General features: G+C 26.6%; 1 non-coding gene across 1 annotated transcript; it reads right to left on the bottom strand.

Annotated features, from left to right (window-relative positions):
• Positions 1 to 12,874: 12,874 nt before the first annotated feature.
• Positions 12,875 to 12,946, bottom strand: Trnap-cgg. Its single transcript has one exon. It is a non-coding gene; the product is annotated as a tRNA-Pro (tRNA).
• Positions 12,947 to 13,019: the final 73 nt, after the last annotated feature.

The raw sequence follows: 13,019 nt of genomic DNA, 5'->3' as shown, positions 1-13,019 counted from the left end.
TCAAGATATTTTCTAAATTTACCTAAAACTTGAAATAATTACTCATTAAACATTAACTGAATCATTAACTTTTGCAATAAAATCTAAATTAATACTTGAATTTGTTTAGGTAAATTAAAATTACAATTATTATTTAATTCAAGGAATCATTATCAAAATTATGTTCACTATTTGTATACTACATTAAAAAAAAATCAATAAAATCAATTGATAATCAATAATCAATAATCAATAATTAATATTCAATAATCAATTGTCAATAATTAATAATTAATAATCAATATTCAATCAATCAATAATTGATAACTAATAATCAATAAGTCAACAATGGATTTTTTTTGGAAATCAATAATTAATGATTGATTATCAATAATCTATTATGCTATATTTAATAATCATAAATCAACTATTTAAATTTAATAAGAATGTAATAAATTCAAAATTATCCCTTAAAAATTGATAATGATATGATAATTACGAAAGATTGTAAGGTTCAACTTATAATTAATTTATGTTTGTAGTAGAAAATTAAAATTTTAATATCTATTTCATATATTATACAACTAAGATAAAACTATTGATATATTATTTTCTAATTTATTGCAGGATTTGGACTTTCTCTTCTCAATTCTATATCATTACTTACATTTCCTTCGATATTGGTATTGGTTTCATTGATAGTTCTTTTTAAAATATTTCTTATGATCGATTTGAATTTAAATACGATAAAAGCTAAAATTATTAATGAAATTGGTATTATCCAAATAAAATATGGTTTGATCTTAGTTGTACTTCCTCTAAATCAATATTTGAATTTCGTTTAAAATTTCTATGTTTTTACTTAATTTATATAATTTGGTGGTATTACGTCTTTATGTTCTAAATTCTTTATATACTTGGTATTTGTGGTACAGTATTATTATGTATTTCCATATTTATAATATTACTCATATTTACTTTTGAAATATAGTTAAGTTGGGTTGTAATTGAGCTTTTAAAATTTTTTTTGTATGCAATTTTGTAAATCTATTTTGTGCTTTACAGCTGGTTTTAATTTAATTTCCCGATTTGTGACAAAAGTATTGATTTTCTTGTATTGTTGCAACTTATATCAATAATGTCTTTACTTGGAAAAATATAGATCCATGAATTTGGAAAAGATAATTGCAAAAAATAATGGATGAGTAATATTAAAAATTCTCTTATTGCATGTTGAAGGTACATTCAAATTTGGAAGAAATAGTTCTATTCACATTCATTATTATGACCATTATAAATAGATATAGGTTTATTTTGTTCACAAATTAATTTTTCATCCAGTTTTATACAAACTATTTAATATAATTCGTTAAAAAAAATACTCGTGTATATCGGAAGCTATCACTATTATATGCCTCTTTGGAATTAAAACAGAATAAATATTTGATGTATTAACTTTGGAATTACTGAAATTTTATTAAACATTATAATTTTTTGGTGTAATAATCGGAATTATCAATAGAAAATTTAATTTATTATTAAAGAAAGATATATGAGTTTCAATGGATTTATATAATTTTTGAATATTTAGTGATTGTACATCAAAGGTAATCTAAGAGCTATAGGTAAATTTAAATTTATGTGTTGTAATTCTTTATAAAAAATTTCGTTCGAAAAAACATATGGATGTAATTTGCCTTCCATAGAGCTTATAATAATTTCAACGATTTTTGATTGTGTTACTTGGTATTCATTTATAATATTTGTGAACAATATAAAGACACGTTCAGAGTTGTTATGATATTATTGGTTTTAACAACATTTTTCCCAATTCATAAATTTATTTGTGTTTTCTGTTAATTGTTTTGAAACATAATTCATATTTCTGTACTGTTTTGAAAATAAGCTAATTGAGATCAAAAATAGATGATGTTGCTTGGCAAGTTCTAGAATATGATTTTGATTATTTGTAAAGTTTTAATTTGGGCATCGTAATAAATAGCATCATCTTCATTTAATGTACCAAAAAGTGTTTTAGATAAGAACAATATATTCACTAAAGCTCTTTTTGATATTCTGTTATCTATTCCTAGCATTTTTTGAATCAATTTATTTTGAATTTGATGTTGTACAATCTACTTCCATTTGTTTTATATTGTATGGCATTCTAAATTTTTGGAGACATTGCAAAGTTCTTTTGTTTGATCATAAATATTAATAAGTATTTAAATTGTGTTCTAAATTCTGATAAATCTACATACGTTAATAGTCTCCATTTAGAATTATATAAATTAATTGTTAACATGTTCGTAATAAAATCCCGAGTAGTTTGTCATTTGTTCCATTTCGTAGTCAGGTTCGAGTTGTCCGTAAGCCAAAAATATCATACTGAGGATAATTATAATATTCATTCCTAAAATAGATAGAGATAGATTAAAATTGGTTGTTTTTGTGAAATTAATTCACACGGGGTGGAAGAAAAAGAAAGTATAGTAAAACAATAAAAGGAAATATAGTTGTTCTATCCATGTGTAAGGGGGTTCGCATATTAAAAAATATACTCTGGTTTCATGGAATTAGAACGTCGGCACTCCAAAACTATCTTAGAGTGGCGACACCAATCAATTTGGTCAATAAGGGTTTTTGAAGTTCTATATATAATTCACTTCGTTTTTTTTTCATAACATATATAATTATGTATCATAATAAGGTTTGAATTATTTAATTCACCATGTAAATATAACTTTAGGTATTCAAATAATTTTAAAAGTACCATATCATTAATAATACCATTAATATTAAATAATGATAGCTTTGATTATTAATCTGTTTAAACAATATGTTGAAATTACTTTGCTGCATTAACTAAGATCAACATTCCCAAATAATATGTTGAAAATATGTATCGCAAACCAAAATATGTACCAATAGTACGTTGGCAGTAAAACACCGCTGTCACAACGACCAAATAATTGTTGAAAAGAAAAAAAAATGAAAAAAATTGGTATGCTAAGACAACAAAAATACTATTGGTTTGGTGTGAAGATTTTCAATTTATTATTATGTACTTGTACAGGTTTATTATTAATAAGTATGGTACTGTTTATATCATCTGTTTTTAATATTTTATAAGGACCTTTAAATAATGGCATTAATTTTTTGCATTTTGGGGTACGGTGTTTCCATCTCTAAGTAATACTAGGTCGTCTATTTTGAATAATTTTGGATTCGAATTTCTATCATAATATTCTTTAGATTTTTCTTTATTTTTTATAAGATTTTCACGTGCCTTAAAATTCGCCTGTTGTAATCTAGATTTCAGTTCGTTCGTATATATGTCATAATTGTACAGTATGTCGTTTTTCTTATTAATAATAAAGGTAATTCAATTTTTCGTCCAAATAGTAGTTCAAAGGGTGTGTAATTTGTTGACTTATGAATAGTTGTATTATGAATAAAAATTGCATATTTAACACATTTATCCCAATTGGTTTGCGTACTATTGATATATGATCTAATATTTTGTATGAGATCCCTATGCATGCGTTCACAAGCGCCGTTAGATTCTGGTCTGTATGGTGATGTAGTAATTTTTTGATTTTAAAAGTTTACAAACGTCTTTAAATAGATTACTAGTAAAAGTTGTTCCTAAATCTGACAAAACTTTTTTGGGAATACCATATTTAAAAATAATTTCTGATACAAAAGCTTCTGCAACTGTAGCGCTTTCTTGATTTGGAATAGGTATTGCGCCCGCAAACTTGGTCAAATCACAAATAAAAGTTAAAAGGTATTTATTCTGATAATCTGAAATGGGATATGGTCCGCATAAATCTATACAAACTTTTTCGAAGGGTTCCTTAGCAGTAGTTGTGATTATCATCCCTAGTAGAAATGTATCGTGGCTAGAGGGGTAAAATATCGTGGCGCAATATTCGAATCTTGTCTTTAGATGGACCGGGCAATATTTGTTTTCAAAATTATGGAAAATTTGGAAAATTCATCGGAAAAGTGTTTATATGGTTTATTACAAATAATAAACATGTTTACCATCTGATTTACGCCTCTAATTTTATATTTACACGAATTATACATGATTTTTAAATGTGGGTTTCATGCATTTTTTTTCTGGGCGACCAAGATTCGTTTTTTTAGTATTATCGAACTTGGGAAATACATGGTATTTATAAGGGTCACGAAAAAAATTAACTTTAAATAATTAATTAGCACCAAAATCATGATTAAAGCTTTTAAAAAGTCATATGCTCGATCGCAATTAATAGTTTGATACATATTTCTTTTAAATTCAATGTAAATTTTAAATGTGGGGGTTATGCATTTTTTTCTGGGCGACCACGATTCGTTTCTTCAGTATTATCGAACTTGGGAAATATGTGGTCTTATAAGGGTTACGAAAAAAATTAACTTTAAATAATTAATTAGCACCAAAATCATGATTAAAGCTTTTAAAAAGTCATATGCTCGATCGCAATTAATAGTTTGATACATATTTCTTTTAAATTCAATATAAATTTTAAATGTGGGGGTTATGCATTTTTTTCTGGGCAACCACGATTCGTTTCTTTAGTATTATCGAACTTGGGAAATATGTGGTCTTTATAAGGGTTACGAAAAAAATTAATTTTAAATAATTGATTAGCACTGAAAACACGATTAAAGCTTTTAAAAGGTCATATGCTCGATCGTAATTAATAGTTGGATACATTTTTTTACATTAATGCCTTTGTGTAAGTGTCAATATTAAAACCAATTTGGGCTCCATATAATATATTGATAAACAATATTAAAATCCCATTCAAAACTAATATAAACTCAATATTGAAAATCAATATATGATTAATATAAATAAACAATATTTACTTCAAATTCAAAATTATTATTTAACCCACATTTAAAAATATTATTTAATTCATATAAAAAACAGAATTTAACTCATTGATAATATCTTAGCTAATACATAGCTAATCATTGATCCGCTCGATCGTAATTAACAGTTTGATATAAATTTTATATGAATTCAATATAAATTGTAAATATTATATTCACATTAATTTTTTCTTTATTATCGAACTTGGGAAATAAGTAACATTTACATTGGTCAAGAAAATAATCAATTTTAAATCATCAATTAGCACCAAAAACATCAATGGCGACTTTTTATACAAGATTATAGTAGTACAAAAGTACCAGAATAATTAACAAACTTAAATAATGTCAGTACGTACCGCACTGAGAAAGAAAAATTAAACAAAATGTTTGATAAAAAAAAATCAAAACTTCGAATAAAATAAATGTTAAATAATGAAATTTTGTAGTTAGTCACATGACTTGCTTAAATTTGTTTTTTTCTAGTTTGGTATGTATTATTATTATTCAAATCTGTTATCATCTGTTAAATCTGTTAATATATCGATTTATATTTATAAATAGAGACGTTTTAAAAATATTCTGAAATTGCACTATGTACATGTATATGGTTTATGTATGAACATCTGGTTTTTGAGAATGTCTCTTCTTTCTTTCATATAACCGATATTTGTATAAGGCTATCTCGCTTCGTGTACGGTGTTTCTAGACTCTAGAATCTAGAAGACTACCTAACTATATGTCAGTTATGGCCGAACTTATTTTATACGTATTTTATGAACTAATATTATATCATTGCACTTTTGTTTTAATTATATAGCATTTTTAATAGCAATTATTATTTATATTACTATACTAGTTTATTATTTACATTAATGTTATTTAAGAGTAAAAGTTTAATTAAAAAATTTATTTAAAGGCAAAAGTAGTCTTCTTTAAATTTATTACTGTGTACATAGTAAATAATGTGATTATAAAAAATGCTTGTTGGTTAGTTCTTGAAGAAGGAAAGAATCCATAAGCCCATAACGTAGGATAAAATAAGTGAAATATTATTATGTTTTGTGAAGATAAAATTTATTTAATATAATTCAGCAAAAAAAATTAATAATAAATATAAACATTAAAAATTTTCTAAATGTAAACATATTTGATATAATGATAATTAATAGCAATTTTATTAATTTTGTTTTGAATATTTTTTAAGTAACGTTTCACTGATTATGCAATTTACTAACTCTCTTATATTGAAATGAATGAAAAGGGAGTTATGGATATACTTTACTGACTACTACACTGAATAAACTAATAACGACAAATTAATGAGCGTATACTTTGTAACATAAAATGATACAAAAACATAAAAATACATAAAAATATGTTAGAACCGCCCTTTGATTAACAATGCTTTAAGTCTGCATCACCATCGAACGCACGGAGCACGGAGCCTCGCATTTTTCAATAGTATGAAATTCGTTACGCAGTGCATTTAGCAATTCTTGTTGAATTTAGAATTTATTATAATATTAAAATATATTCATAATATATAGTAAGTCTGGAAAAATGTGAATATTTAGTGAAAAATAAAATGATCTATGATATCAAATGATAATTGGCTAAAAACATATTTTGTGAACAGTTTATAAATAAAATCAAGCGGTTAATTAACATAATTTTGAGTTTTATGTTCAAGGTACGTAAGTATATTCATTACTTATATTATATAAACAACATACATATTTAGTAAACAATGATGTATTTTATATGTTCTAGATTGACTAAATTGAAATGGATGTAAAATCAGCTGTAATATAAAAACTATCACATAGCAAAAATGGATTTGATAAAAGGTAATAAAAATATTAACAAACTTATTAAATGCAGACTTTTCAATAATTTATTATCGCTTTTGAATATTTGATATTCGTATTTCCATCAACAGTTTTTTGTTTTAATTTAAAATTATAATTGTACTGTTTTAAATTAATGTTAAAATTTTATATTAACTGTATTTTTAATTATTTCAGATTTAACTGTGATCGAGTTCTAGAAAATAGTAGTTTTCAATAAACTACAATGCCAGAAATGTTTTTTTATTAAAAGCTAAGTAATTGAATTTATGATGAGTTTATAAAATCAATATATTCCAGAAATATTGCTATAAAATATTAATAAATTTTATCTTATTTCAGGTGTAATCGTGATTGAATGCAAGAAAATGGTAAAATATGTGTGAAAATATCCAAATATAATAAGAATTTCCACCACTAATTAAAATACTTATAAATAGACAATTAAGGCGATAAGATTAACAAAGATGAGATTATGATTTACCATTAAGATCCTCCAAATTATTATAATGACTGACAATATTTTGATTGTTCTATATCTTATTATCATAAAATAATGTGTAAATTGTTAATAAAATTATTAAGATTCAATACATAAACTATTTAAAAATGTATGTATTCATTTAGAATAAATAAACTTTTATTATCAATGAGTTAAATACTGTTTTTCTATATAAATTAAATAATATTTTTAAATGTGGGTTAAATATTAATTTTGAATTTGGGGTAAATATTGTTTATTTATATTGAGCTTATATTGGTTTTTTATGTAGGGCAAATATTGTTTATTTATATTAATCTTATATTGGTTTTCAATATTGGGCTTATATTACTTTTGAATGGGATTTTAATATTGTTTATCAATATTGGTTTTATATGGGGCCTATATTGGTTTTAATATTGGATTTATATGGGAAAATGTTAACAGAATAATATTATAGCAATATTGGTAAACAATATAGAGCCCATAAAAAGTACAATATTGCGCCACGATTCGTTTCTACTAGGGATGGGCTCTTTAATTTTCCGGGATACTTTATTTTTTTGACATTCTACACATGTACTTATAAAATTTTTGATCTGTCTTCTCATTTTTGGCCACTTGTAAAAATTTCTAATTTTGTTATAAGTTTTTCTAGTGCCTAAATGACCACCATTAATTTGAGAAATATGTAAATCATGCAAAACTTTTTCTATTTCATCTTTTGTTAAATTTTCAATTATTTTATCTAAATAAATTTCGATTTTAATATTTGTATCTTTAAAAATATATCTTAGCATCATTCTAAAATCTTCGTAAGAAAGGTGACAAAAATTTGGAAACTGAATTGGATTAGGAATTGCCAAATAATTTATGTTCTTCTCTAACAAATATTTCTTTAAATTACATAAACAATAAAAAAAATCAGCTAGTTTTGGCTGTGAAATTTCGTCATTAACAATAGAATATATTATGTGGTTAGATGAAGATTGAATGTCTATAAAGTTTTGTTTATCTGCATCATTATTTTTCTCTAAAATGTTTTTATGTTCGAAAAGATCAAATAGACTTTGTACTTTTTCAGATACTTTTGAGGTCTTTGATACAAATATTAAAACATTTTGATTTTAGTTATTGAAGTAATGAAATTGTTATTATTCTCTACTATGTTCATATTAAAAATAATTTTTTTTATTTACGGTATCTAAAAATGTCTGATAATCATCGCTTGGTGTAGTGGCTAAAAATGTAAACTTTGTATTTCTTGTATTTCTTTAGTACTTTCATGAATATTTCCCGTATTTTCCTGAATATTTTTATGATCATTTTGCAATTCGAAAATGATCTAGATAAACTGTCTGCATTTGTATTTGTTTTTCCTGCTTTATAAATAATTTCAAATTCAAACTCTTCTAGGGTTAGTCGCCAACGCATTTGTCTAGAATTCGGATTTTTACAATTATACAAATATATCAAAGGCATATGATCGGTATATAATTTGAAAGGTTTTCCGTATAAGTAAGGTCTAAAATGATTAACACTCCAAACTATTGCTAATAATTCTTTATCTATTGTGGAATAATTTAATTCGTTTTTATTCAATGTTCTAGATGCGTATGAAATTGGAAGATCAGGACCGTTTACATTCTGAGATAAAACTGCTCCTATAGCTACGCCACTGGCGTCTGTTGTTACTGAAAAATCTCTATTAAAATTCGGGTATTGTAAAATTGGAGGATTTATTAATTTTTCTTTTAATGTATTAAATGAAATTTCACATTGTTCGGACCAAATGAATTTTGAATTTTTCTTTAATAATTTTGTTAACGGATTCGCTATTTTTGAATAATCTTTTATAAATTTCCTATAATAACCTGATAATCCTAAAAATATTTTAATTTCTTTGGGGTTTGATGGCGTTTTAAATTCACTAACTGCTCTAATTTTTTCAGGGTCTGGTAATACACCGTCTGCGCTAATAACATGACCTAAATATGAAATTTCGTGCATTAAAAACTTACATTTATCTGGCTGCAATTTTAAATTATGTTCTCTTAATTTTTGAAATACTTCTACTAGATTATCATTATGTTCTATTAATGTTTTTCCGTAAACGATTATGTCATCCATATAAACTAGTGTTCTTATACTAATCGTTAAATCGGTAATCGTTTGTATTCGAAATGACCTAAATCTGTTGAAAATGCAGTTTTTTCTCTATCTTCTTTATTTAAAAGTACTTGATGAAAACCCTGTGCTAAATCTAACGTTGTAAAAAATCTTGAATTACCTAATTGATCAATTATATCTGTAATATTTGGTAAAGGAAATGCGTCTGACTTTGTTACTGAGTTTAATTTTCGGAAATCTACACAAATTCTCCATTTTTTATTACCTTGACTATCTGGTTTCTTAGGAACTACAATAAGAGGAAAATTCCAAAGACTTTGTGATTTTTGAATAATATCATTTTCTAACATTTGGCTAATTTGATTTTTAATTTCCTGTTTGTGAACGTGAGGTAATCTATATGGTTTAATATGAATTGGTATGACGTCTTTCTCTACGGGTATGCTATGTGTTAAAGTTTCGGTATGTGTTAACTTATCATTTTCCAAAAAAATAAATCATTAAAGTTTCGACAGATACGTAAAATTTGTTCTTTTTCTAAATGAGTCATGTGTTCAGTTCTAATCAAATTTAAAACATTTTGAATTCTTTCGTTCTTATTTACGATTGGTTGAAAATTATTTGTATTATTAGAAGATTTTGTAAATAAACATGTTAAATCAATATCTGAATTATTATCGGGATTTTGTGTTTTCCTTTCTAAAATTTCGTAATTATCTAAATTTTCAAAGATTATGTCACTTTCACTTAAATTTGTTCTGATTGTGTTGGATTAATAACATTTATATGTACAAAATTTTGATTCGGTTCGACTATGCAATTTCCAATAATTAAACCTGAACTTAAACATTTTGATAAGCATACTTTTGGTTCGCTAAAATTAATTTTTACTTGTAAAATTTTTTCAACTCTAGGTGGTATGACATAATCTTTTGAATTAAATAATTTTGCACAAATATTTTCATTTTCAAAATTTAACATGACTGTTTTGGATTCTATATCTATATTTGCTTTAAATTTGGTTAAAAAATCTTTCCCTATAATGCCTATTTCCCTAGTTGGTAGGTCTCTTACAACTTGGAATGGAAATTCGGTTTCTTGCCCATTAAAATTTAGTCCTAAAAATACCGCTCCTAAAGTTTTAATTGTATGGTTTGTTATACCGCCAATTTCTATACTCAATTTCGTGTAAATGGTCGAATCCAAATCTAATTGTTTTAAATCTATCAGTGAAATGTCGCTACCTGTGTCAACTAAAAATTTTGAAAAAATATCATTTGTGTTAGTAGTGGATAATTGAATAATATCAAAAGTTCTTGAATTATTTAAGAGAAAACTATTTGGAACTTGTGTTTTTATTTCGTTAATGCCCTTGTCGAAACGGGCCCCAATCCGTTTTTTGAAGTTGTTGTCTGAGGTTGTGGTTCTTGGTTGTTCGTTTCTTGAATTTGTTCATTTGTGCTATCTGTCTGACAGTAATATGCCTGTCTGTTTTCATTTGTAGGAATAAAAGATTTTGGTGGATTATAACTATTATTTCTTGGATAAAAACTTTTTCGGCTTGGATTTCTACATTCTTGAATTAAATGCCCCGGTAATTTACAGTAGCTACAAAATTTATTATTATTATTAGTACCATTATTTATGTTCGTTGAATATTTATTATTATTTTGATTTAAAAAGCATTGTGGAGATATATGTCCGCGTTTTTTACAAGTAAAGCAGATAACATTGTTGGAATTTGGATTTCTAAAACGAAATTGATTGTTAGTAAATTTGTCGCGTTTCTAATGTTTTCTTCTTCTATGGCGAAATTATTTGCTTCAGAGATACTAGTGAATCTACAACATTTTACTAGAGTTCTTATGGGTTCTCTAAGACCATTTTCAAAAGCTTTTATGCCTACTTCAGTAAATGTTGTTTGCGTTCTGTCAGCTGAGTCTTGTCCTAGTAAGTTTATGTTTGAGTAATAAATTTGTCGTAATAGTTCTTCTATTTTGTCTCCAAAACTTTTTACAGATTCATTATATGTTTGTTTTAAACTACTCATTTCAGATAATAAACTTGCAAGAGGTCTTTTTACCGAATATTCTTTTGTTAAAAAAGCTTTTAAATTTTTCCATGATTCTATTTTCATAAATTGAATTTTTGCTAAAATATTTTTGTCTAATTTTAGTTTTATAATGGTAAGCAATTTTTCCGCTTCTGTAGGTGTTAAATCAGTATTTAATGAATCACATGCCGTAACAAATGCAGGGAGCATTGAAGGTTCTCCGTCAAAAGTTGGAATTAGAGAAATTGCCGTTTGTAAACAAAATCTTGCATCAAAAATTGATTCAATTGTGCTACTCATCATTATGTATTTGATTGAAAAGGAAAAAAAGAAAAAAAATTAAGAAAATACAGTAAAACAGAAGCGCAAAAATTTACAATATACAAAATATTTAAATTTAGTTTACTAACTTGGATTCCTTCTGAATATTTTCCTTTTGGTCTGGTACTTGTAGTAGTTCAAGGGACTTGCAATGTTGCACTAACACTCGTATATGCACTGAAATTTTCTAACACTTTTATTTTTTGATTTTATAACTTTTCACTTTTCTTCCACGGGTTCTATCCAGTGCGTATGTGTATTGCATCCAATGTACAACATTGTAGTAAATAATATGTTATCGATCCAATATACATTATCGTAGTAAATAATATGTGCTCGAATTTAAAGAATTGTCCGAGCTCGTCCGGAATTTAAACCCGGGACCTCCCGCACCCAAAACGGAAATCATACCCCTAGACCAACTAGCCGCCGGTTTCACCCAGTTCGTGTTTGTGTTGAATACAATGTACAACATTGTAGTAAATAATATATTTTCGATCCAGTATACAATATTGTAGTAAATAATATGTACTCGAATTTAAAGAAATGTCTGGGCTCGTCCGGGATTTGAACCCGGGACATCCCGCACCTTAAGCAGAAATCATACCCCTAGACCAACGAGCGACATATTCTACCCAGTGCGTCTTTGTGTTGCATCCAATGTACAACATGCCACGGGTTCTACTTAATAAACACATTTTACACATGATTTGCCACTTACGTTTAATATCTAAGCCAAAATCATACCCCTAGACCAACTAGCCACGGGTTTTATCCAGTGCGTGTTTGTGTTGCATACAATGTACAACATTGTAGTAAATAATATGTTCTCGATCCAATATACATTATTGTAGTAAATAATATGTAGACCAACGAGCCGCCGGTTTCACCCAGTGCGTGTTTGTGCTGGATACACTGTACAACATTGTAGTGAATAATATATTTTCGATCCAATATACAATATTGTAGTAAATAATATGTACTCGAATTTAAAAAAATGCGGGACCCTCCCGCACCCTAAGCGGAAATCATACCCCAAGACCAGCGAGCCACGCGGCCTACTCGAAAAACTCTATACCAACGAGCCACGGGTTATACCCAGTGCGTGTTTGTGTTGGATCCAATGTACAACATTGTAGTAAATAATAGGCACTCGAATTTAAAGAAATGTCAGGGCTCGTCCGGGATTTGAACCCGGGACCTCCCGCACCCGAAGCGGGAATCATACCCCTAGACCAACGAGCCACGGGTTGTACCCACTGCGTATTTGTGTTGCATCCTATGTACAACATGCCACGGGTTCTACTCAATAAACACA

This window comes from Ctenocephalides felis, unplaced genomic scaffold (genome assembly GCF_003426905.1).
Source record: "Ctenocephalides felis isolate EL2017-DRISC unplaced genomic scaffold, ASM342690v1 CF-g0.4_SCAFFOLD_02461, whole genome shotgun sequence".
NCBI classification, from domain to species: Eukaryota; Metazoa; Arthropoda; class Insecta; order Siphonaptera; family Pulicidae; genus Ctenocephalides; species Ctenocephalides felis.
The sequence above is the reverse complement of the archived record's forward strand: the minus strand, read 5'-3'. Positions and strand labels throughout refer to the sequence as shown.